This window comes from Mus musculus, chromosome 19 (assembly GCF_000001635.26).
Source record: "Mus musculus strain C57BL/6J chromosome 19, GRCm38.p6 C57BL/6J".
NCBI classification, from domain to species: Eukaryota; Metazoa; Chordata; class Mammalia; order Rodentia; family Muridae; genus Mus; species Mus musculus.
Genome location: NC_000085.6, coordinates 29963175 through 29972375, shown reverse-complemented (window position 1 = coordinate 29972375; position 9201 = coordinate 29963175).

Genomic DNA, 9201 nt, shown 5'->3' with positions numbered 1-9201 from the left:
TGACTCTCCTTATCCCAGCAAGCATCAGATGCCAATAGTTTCTCTGCTAGTAGTGGGATTTCATGCCCATCTCAATCCCTTTCATGGTGGTATTTTGGGTGGCTTCTAAAGTAAGGAGTATATATATGCTTATGATTGTGAGGTCTTATGTATAATTGCCCTGTTTTGTCTAGAAAATATGTTCCTGGAAGTTATCCCTTACCTCTGGTTGTTACAATCTTCCCACCCCTCTTCCTTGAAGATCCTTGACCTTGGGTGGAGGGTATGATGTGTAAATCCTATTCAGGGTTGAGCACTCCAGGGTTTCTTAGTGTTGTGTTTTATAAAAAAGAAAAAGAAACCAGGGATATGTTTGGTAGAGGCACGGTATGGTGAAGGGCCAGGGGGTGCCTCTCTAGGCCCACACTGAGGCATCCCTTTCCCCTGAGGTACCAGTCACATGAGTATAGTATAGAATAGAATTTATTTAGAACATGGGAGAGCTTTAGAGGGGTTAGTAGAGACAGAGAAAGGCAGAGAGAGAGGGAGAAGGAGAGGGAGAAGGAGAGAGAGAGAGAGAGAGAGAGAGAGAGAGAGAGAGAGAGAGAGAGAGAGAGAGAGAATGGCCATGAGAATGTGGAGAGAGAGGGGGGAGAGGAATGGGGAGAGAGGGGACAGAGAAGGTAAGAGAGTAAGAAAGTAGGAGAATAAGAAAGTAAGAGAGAGAGGAGGGGGCAAACAGCCTCTTTTATAGTGAGTCAGGCATACCTGGCTGTTGCCAGGTAACTGTGGGGCAGAGCCTAGAAGGAATGCTAACATTTAGTCTTTGCATGATGACCAGATAAGAGTCTCATGTTAACTGCCATCTCCTACAAGCAGAGACTTCCCTAGAGTCATCCCTTTTTATTTTTTCTTATTAGATATTTTCTTTATTTACATTTCAAATGTTATCCCTTTTCCTAGTTTCCCCATCCAAAAACCTCCTACCCCCTCCCCACTCCCCCTGGTCACCAATCCACCCACTCTCATTCCTGGCCCTGGCATTCCCCTACACTGGGGCATATAATCTTCACAGGATCAAGGGCCTCTCCTCCCACTGATGACCGATTAGGCCATCCTCTGCTACATATGCAGCTAGAGCCATGAGTCCCACCATGTGTTTTCTTTGGTTGGTGATTTAGTCCCTGGGAGCTCTGGGGGTACTGGTTAGTTCATATTGTTGTTCCTCCTAGAGGGGCTGAAGACCCCTTCATCTCCCTGGGTACTTTCTCTAGCTCCTCAATTGGGGACCCTATGGGTCATCCCTTTTTAAAATAGAGTTTTTCATAGTAGGCAAAGTTGACAGTACATGCAGTCCTTGCTAAGGTAGTCAGTAATGAAGATAACTTTATTTTCAGGTGGATCTCTCACCTGGTCTTGGCTTTCTCTTGCTTTGTTCTAAGTATCATCTAATGGGTCTCTCTCCTGTGAGTTCCCGTAAGTCCTTCCTCCCCTGTATGTGTCTGTGCCCTGGCTTTGCATCCCTTCTTCTGTTCCATGCTCCACTGGGACTTGGCTCATTTCTCTTTGTGCAGCATTCCTAAGATCTGGGCTTTGGCTTCTTCACATCATAATGAGGCTCCTGCTCCCCTCTCTTCTTTCAGGTTCTCTCTTCTCTGTGCTGTGCTGATGTCTTCCACACTTACAGTCGTAATAAGAATGGCTCTATTTATCAGTCCTCCCAGAATTATCTTGGTTTTAGAAAACCAGGGAGTGATGCAGATGTAGTTTAGTAGTAAACCACTTCCCTAGCAAGTTCAAGACCTTGTGTTGAGCCCTGGGTGCTCAGAAGGAAGAAGGGAGGGGATGGAGGGAGGGAGAGAAGAAATTTCTTTAGCGCTAGCAAGTTCTTCCTAAAGGTTTCTTTCTTTCAGAGTCACTGTTACTTCCTAAAGCCCCTCCCCCTTCCTCCCCTTCTGTATTCTCCGAGATTTTACTGTTAATGGTGCTTTCTGATGTCTCAGTAGAGAGATGGAGGAATGGAGAAGAGAAGGGTTTGCTTTTATGAGTTTTGTGTTTGTGAGTTAATTAAGCTTTTCTGCACACTTTTCTTTTTAATATCCTTCCCCCTCCTCCCTTTCTTCCCCCTCCCTCCCCTCCTGTCCTTCTCCTCCCTTCCCTTCCTCTCCTCCTTTCTCTTTTCTTTTCTTTTCTTTTCTTTTCTTTTCTTTTCTTTTCTTTTCTTTTCTTTTCTTTTCTTTTCTTTTCTTTTCTCTTCTCTCCTCTCCTCTCCTCTCCTCTCCTCTCCTCTCCTCTCCTCTCCTCTCCTCTCCTCTCCCTTCCCTTCCCTTCCCTTTCCCTTTCCCTTTCCCTTTCCCTTTCCCTTTCCCTTTCCCTTTCCCTTTCCCTTTCCCTTTCCCTTTCCCTTTCCCTTTCCCTTTCCCTTTCCCTTTCCCTTTCCCTTTCCCTTTCCCTTTCCCTTTCCCTTTCCCTTTCCCTTTCCCTTTCCCTTTCCCTTTCCCTTTCCCTTTCCCTTTCCCTTTCCCTTTCCCTTTCCCTTTCCCTTTCCCTTTCCCTTTCCCTTTCCCTTTCCCTTTCCCTTTCCCTTTCCCTTTCCCTTTCCCTTTCCCTTTCCCTTTCCCTTCCCTTCCCTTCCCTTCCCTTCCCTTCCCTTCTCTTCTCTTCTCTTTTCTTTTCTTTTCTTTTCTTTTCTTTTCTTTTCTTTTCTTTTCTCTTCTTTCCACGCGTATCCAATTTCATAAGAAATTTTGCTTCTGTCTGATTGTTGGTGGCTTTCAGAATTCAGTCAGGTGGGTCTTCTTTACCCTGAGTTCTAACATCCTCCTGTAATGAGTCATTTGTAATTGTTTCTCTTCAATACACCTTAATTCAGGTTTCTCATCTCCTTGGTCAACATGGACAGCCCCAAACCATCACTGGTTACAGAACACACATCGAATATGGAAAGACACAAGCACAGAGCACTGTCGGTCTTGCTTCCGCATGACTACATCCGGGATAGAAATGTGCTTCATGATTTGAACCTGAACAAGGAAGTGCCAATCTCAGACTTCCTCGTCACCTTGGCATTGGGGTGGGGGGGGAGGAGGGGAGAAGCTCCTTTCTTTCACTCTAATTTATTTTCTTAGGATTCCTTCTCTTTGTTTTATGTTTTAGTTCCCGATAGGGCTTCATACAGGAACTTTAGGCCCTTCTTTGTGAAATTACCACCCTGAAACAGTTATCAGATTGTTCTTTCATTAAACTACAGCTTTGTCACTTCTTTTTCTTTACTAACCATACAGTATTTTCTGTTCTGCCAGCTACACCTTTCTGATGCTGAATTTTCAGTGGAGAGGAAAGTCCTTTCTGAACAAGAGGCTGATGATGTGTTTTCCCTGCTTGGGGTCTGAGCTGTGTAGGGCAATGGGTGGGAGCAACATGAAAGAACCCTACTGCCTGCCAGAACCTCCTGCCCACTGTTTGTTAACCTGGTATAGCAATTAGGAATTTCTAAGAATTTGGAACATAATTCCCCAGAACTGGGGATAAAGGCCAACTGAATCTCCCATCTCTGTCCATGTATTCTGAAATGAAATCATGCTTTTGAACACTTTAATAATGCAGGAATCTGCTTCTCAGCATCCCAAATCCCACTGGTTTTTCAGAAGGGCGTTTACAGCCGAGGGGTGCTTTAAACCTTTCAGCAAATCTTACTTTAAAAACACAAGTGAGACAAATGAGAGGAAAGAACAAGTGAGATTAGAGGTTGTCAACGAGCGTAATGAAAGAGATTCTTGCTCATGTAATCCTGACTGAACTTCACAACTACTGCAAGCCAAGGTGAACCCCTGTCCTTCTATCTATCTATCTATCTATCTATCTATCTATCTATCTATCTATCTCTGTTCTACAAATGTGCCTGCACACACACACACACACACACACACACACACACACACACACACACGCACACACACATTAGTCTTACTGTATGGCTCTAGCTATCCAGACTTGCTATCTAGACTAGACAAATCTCGAACTTACAGAGATCAGTCTGTGTCTGTATCCTGGGTGCTGAGATTTAATGTGTACAACCCAGCTTGTACATTATTTTTATAAAGTGTTTCACCTGGTTAGCCAAGCACCTTTACATACACGGTCTTATCCAGGATTTACAGAAGGCCTATGTAGGCTAAAATAGCTCTCTCCTGTTTTACAAACCAGGGAAGGGAAGCAAGGTTGAGAGTAGTTAATGATTTGCTCCTGGGTGGGACCCACGTGACAAACAGCCGTTCACCTCTTAGGCAAGTATGGATGCCACTGACCTAGCAATAATAGGCTTGATTGTATATTTGTAAATATTAATGATGAGTGCTTAAAATTTAACTATACCCTGAGGCCAATAGTTACTGTGAAATAGGAGGTAAGGTGCTATTGCTTAATTAAAAAAAATAAATATCTGGGCTTCTACTATGATTATTTTGCATAACTCCTTAAACTCTTGATAAGGGTATCTCTTGTATGCTAACAAAATAGTTGTCACCTCAAAGGGCTCAGAGAGAGAGGATTAGATTAGTCAAAAAGTCAGTCTCCCATCTTACATGGTATGCCTAATCTCCAGGAGAGACCATAGGGATGAAGTGGGGTCAATCACCGGCAGCAAATGTTGACTTGGACATATGTTAGTAATGGCATTGGCCTGAAAACTTCTGAAAGAGGGACTTCAAAGAGCTTTCTGTTGGGTAAACACAAGACAAGCAGCATTCCCAGAGAGCGGGTTCTGGCACCAATGTTGTGTTTTATAAAAAAGAAAGAAAGAACCAGAACATGTTTGGAAGAGGCGTGGTATGGTGAGGTGGAAGGGGGTACCTCTGCGGGTTCATGCTGAGACATCATTTTACCCTGAGGTACCAGCCATATGATGGGGAGGGGAGATGGAGTAGAGATAGGGAAAGAGAGAAAGAAAGAGAAGGAGAGAGAGAGAGAGAGAGAGAGAGTAGAGGCCAGCTAGAAACATGTGGAGAAAGAGGAAGGAGGGGAATGGGAAAGGAAGGGACAAGAGAGGGTAGGAGAGTAAGAAAGTAGGAGAGTAAGAAAGTAAGAGAGAGAGGAAGAGGCAAGCAGCCCCTTTTATAGTGAGTCAGGCATACCTGGCTGTTGCCAAGTAACTATGGTGTGGAGCCTAGAAGGAATGCTAACACCCATAGCCCTGTCCATGCCTTGCTCTGGGTATCTCTTCCTTCTTCCTGCTCCTGGGTTGTGTCCTTTATAATAAAATGACAATAGCAGGCAGAAGGGTTTTCTTGAGTTCTGTAGCTTACTATAGCAAATTATCACAGGGTGTTTCAGGAACTCCTGAAAGTGTCAGAAGGGCTGGGGATGGGGCTTAGGATAGCATAGCTGATGGTGGACTACTTGCTTGGCATACACAAGACCCTGGGCTCTATCTTCACTACTTGAGCTGGAGAGAGTAGAGGCAGAGTCCCAGTGCTAACTCAGGATGGTATCTAGAATCTGAGGTAGGGTGGTTTTGTAAAACTGAGCTTTTGTATCAGAATTGAATTGAAGAATGCACACTTGGTATCTGGAGAATTAAGGAAGGGGCTGGTGAGAGAAGACAATATCAGCAGCTACCGTAGACTGGACTCAGTAGGTCACTCAACCCCTACAAGAATCAGGGTCCCAGACAGGTGCTCAAGGAGTTGATGAAAAAAATGACAAACAGATGTGAACACAAGAGAGTGTTGATCTGAATGTAATTTTTCAAAGCAAGCACCAGACTTATATTACAGAAGAAAAACAAGGAAGCTAGGCGACACGACAGCCAAGGTACATTGAAGTTATCTTATGCATAATGACACAAAACAGAGAAATGCATACATAAAGACTGACAGGAACTAGGCAATGTTTACAACCGAGATAAGATCAGCCCTATCTAAAGTCAGCTATTCACAGGAGCCAGGTGAAAGGGCTAATATGCCTAAATGCAATTCTGGTCTATTGTTAAACCTACCACCAGGGGTCTCTTAGTAAATACCTAATTATGCTATTCCTCTGGGCCTAGTGAAAAACATGCACCAGGGAAGTTCTGTTCGATTAACCAGTCTACTAACCCATTTATGAATAATACAATATTCCAGTTTCTCCTTAAACCACAACCCACCTTCTTTCTATTATTATGTAATGTAGGCTGCCATTCATGTCTATAATGAGAATTCTAAGTTTACTATTTTGAACTAGCCCTGAATTTTCTAGCTCCTAGCCTGTAAAATACTGCAAGAAAGCATGCAAGACCCTCCACACTATTGCAGGGACAAATTTGGAGCATTCATGCTACAGGATGCCAAGGCTCCAGGAGACTAAGTTTCCATGAAACTTTTTGCCTCTGGACGGTATCCAAGCATTTGGGCTTGCCACGCAGACTTCACTGGAGTGGGTGTGGCAAGCAGCCACAATAAAAGTGTTGCGGGTAGAAACAGTTTGAGTTGTTGTTTGTGCTCGTGGGTCAGAGAGAAGTTCTGTGGTTTACGCAGAACCTGGACCTAGGTCCCTGGTCTCATTTAGTCCTCCTTTGCTAGAGCTTGCACATAGTCTTCCCATAAGATGAAGGCGCTCAGCACTCATAGGAGATCGTGAAGAAAGGAAGTTTGAATATTAAAGTGTCAGATGTGGAAAACTGGGAGCCACTCGAATTTGTTATGGGATATTTTCTTTCCTCTATGGAAAACACGGACAAATACATATATTCAAGCCCTATATTTATAGTCTATGGGACTTTGATATCTCAGAGAAGAGATCAGGACGATGATTAAGAAAATGCAGAATGGCTGGAGAGATGGCACAGCAACCGAGAGCACTAGCTGCTCTTTCAGAGGCCCTGACTTTGTTACCAGCACACACATAGTGGCTCACAACCATCTGTAACTCCAGTTCCATGAAATCCAACGCTGTTTTTGGCCTTCACCGGCACTAGGCATGCACACGGCACTGATACACATACTGACAGAACACCCATCCACATAAAAAAAAATTAAATCTGAAAAAAAAAAAAAGAATATGAAAACACACAGATTCTCTTACAGAGCTGACATGGGCTGGAGGTCAGAGAAAGAGTGAGCAAGGCACCATAGGTGTCACCCCTTGCATGACTTATGTTGATGTTTCTGTTGTCCGCTTGAGTGGGAGGTGCCTTAAAGGTTGTCTCAAATGGATTCTTGTTCAAGGAGGAGCTTGCTGAAAGACTCAAAGGAATCTTCCAGGTCTAGTTTCAGGGCAGTAGGTCCTAGTCAGGGTGCATGAGTTTAGAGGCTCCTTAAAGATGAAGAGAGAAAGCAGGAGCTGAGGAGTCACTTATCAGTAAGTCACCTATCATCACCCTGTCAGAAGCATGAGGACCTGGATTTCGATCCTCAACAGCTGCATAAAAAGCCAGACCTGATAGTATAAGTTTGTAAACCTGAGGTTCAAGGTGGAGAGACAAGTGGTCCCTGGAGCTCATTGGATGGCCAGCCTACCAATCAGTGAGCTCCAGGCTCAGTAAGCGACCCTGTCGCAGAAAAGCTAGCATGATAAACTGAGAAAGACATCTCACGGTGACCTTTGACCTCCGCCTGAAAAAGAAGTAAACAGAAAACAGCAATGACGACCCAAGTGTCAGTCGGGGCTCTGAGACACTTTATTCCAGAGCTGGACCACTTACACCTAAGAACATAACCAAGCAAGCTGTCAATGCTGTCCTTGTGTTCTTGGAAAAGATAATAATAAAAACGATGATGATAATGACGATCATGATAATAGTAGTAAGAGAGTACAGTTTAATACCTCCGGGGATTAGAAAACTGACTGTGTACTCTCAGGTCAGGCTGACCTTCAGGAAGGCATTTAAAATTGGAACTTGACAATGGTTTTACAATAGATGCTTAAAGTAGATTCGTATATACAGAAGATATTGTTTCCAAGAATTACTGCTAAGTACACTGAGGATAGATTTATTTTGTTTATATATTATTATTTATTGAACAGGTAAGTTTGGACTGTCTGCAGAAGTCTTACACTCTGCTGAGTACTAAGGAGAAAATGGTTAACTGTGATTGCCTCAGTGCCAAAGGGAAATCCCATCTAATGTGAAAGAGGGAGCTAGGGCCCTGGCTATAGATCGAGAGGTGCACAGTCAAGCTTAGAAAAGAGAGAGGAGGTAGGAAAGGTGCCCAGGGTTCTTGGCCTTTCTGGTAATTCTTAAAGACATGACACCTTTATTATTATTATTATTATTATTATTATTATTATTATTTTAAAAGGATCAGTGACAAAAATGATTCTTAAAGTTGTCCTCCACCAGTTGTGGCTTGGCAAGAATTACCTGCCTAGTTTCTCCAGAAGTCAAGACAGTGACTTAGGTATCAACTCTGCAGAGTCACAGGCAAGTTGATTATTTAACTTTGTATTAAGGGCTGGGCCCAGTGTATCCTGACAAATATTTAAAGCTTGCCAAATTAGTTTCCTCCAAGTACTGCACATAGGAAAAGGGAGTGCCTGCTTGATAGCCTTATGAATGGGGAGAGTAAGGGTGAGTGCTAGCCTTAATTTGTTATCGTCACATTTACAGAGATAACAGTTAAAAAAAAAAAACAGTGTTAGTTTAGCAACAACAATCTAAGATCAAGAAATGTCTTAGAAGTTTCAAAATAATAGCAGCATAGTTTCGGTTTTTTTTCAACACAGTTTATTTTTATTCATTAATTTTTAGTAATCATAGAAAACAATGAGGTTTGCTTCCCCCCCCCACTTCTTTCAAGATAGGGTTTCTCTGTGTAGCCCTGTCTTAGAACTGACCCTGTAGAGCAGGCTGACCTTGAATTGGGAGATCTGCTTGCCTTTGCCTCACAAGTGCTGGGATTAAAGGGCATGTGTCACCACTGCCTGGCAATAGTGAGCCTTTTATGAACATTTTTCTGTGTAGGTGTGTGTGCATATTTGTGCATGTGTGTGCATTGCTCAAGGAGGTCAGAGGTTAACTTTAACTACTGCAATTTAGGAGTCAACCAACTTATTTTTGGAGACAGGGTCTCTCTCTCTCTCTCTCTCTCTCTCTCTCTCTCTCTCTCTCTCTCTCTTTCTCTCTCTCTCTCGTATGCTTCAAGAAGAATAACAACAGATTAGGTAGCTTGTAAGGGGCCGGTGGGGAGGAGAGGCTCTTACAGGGAAGGGGATATAGAGTCAAGTGTTATAAGGAGATATAAC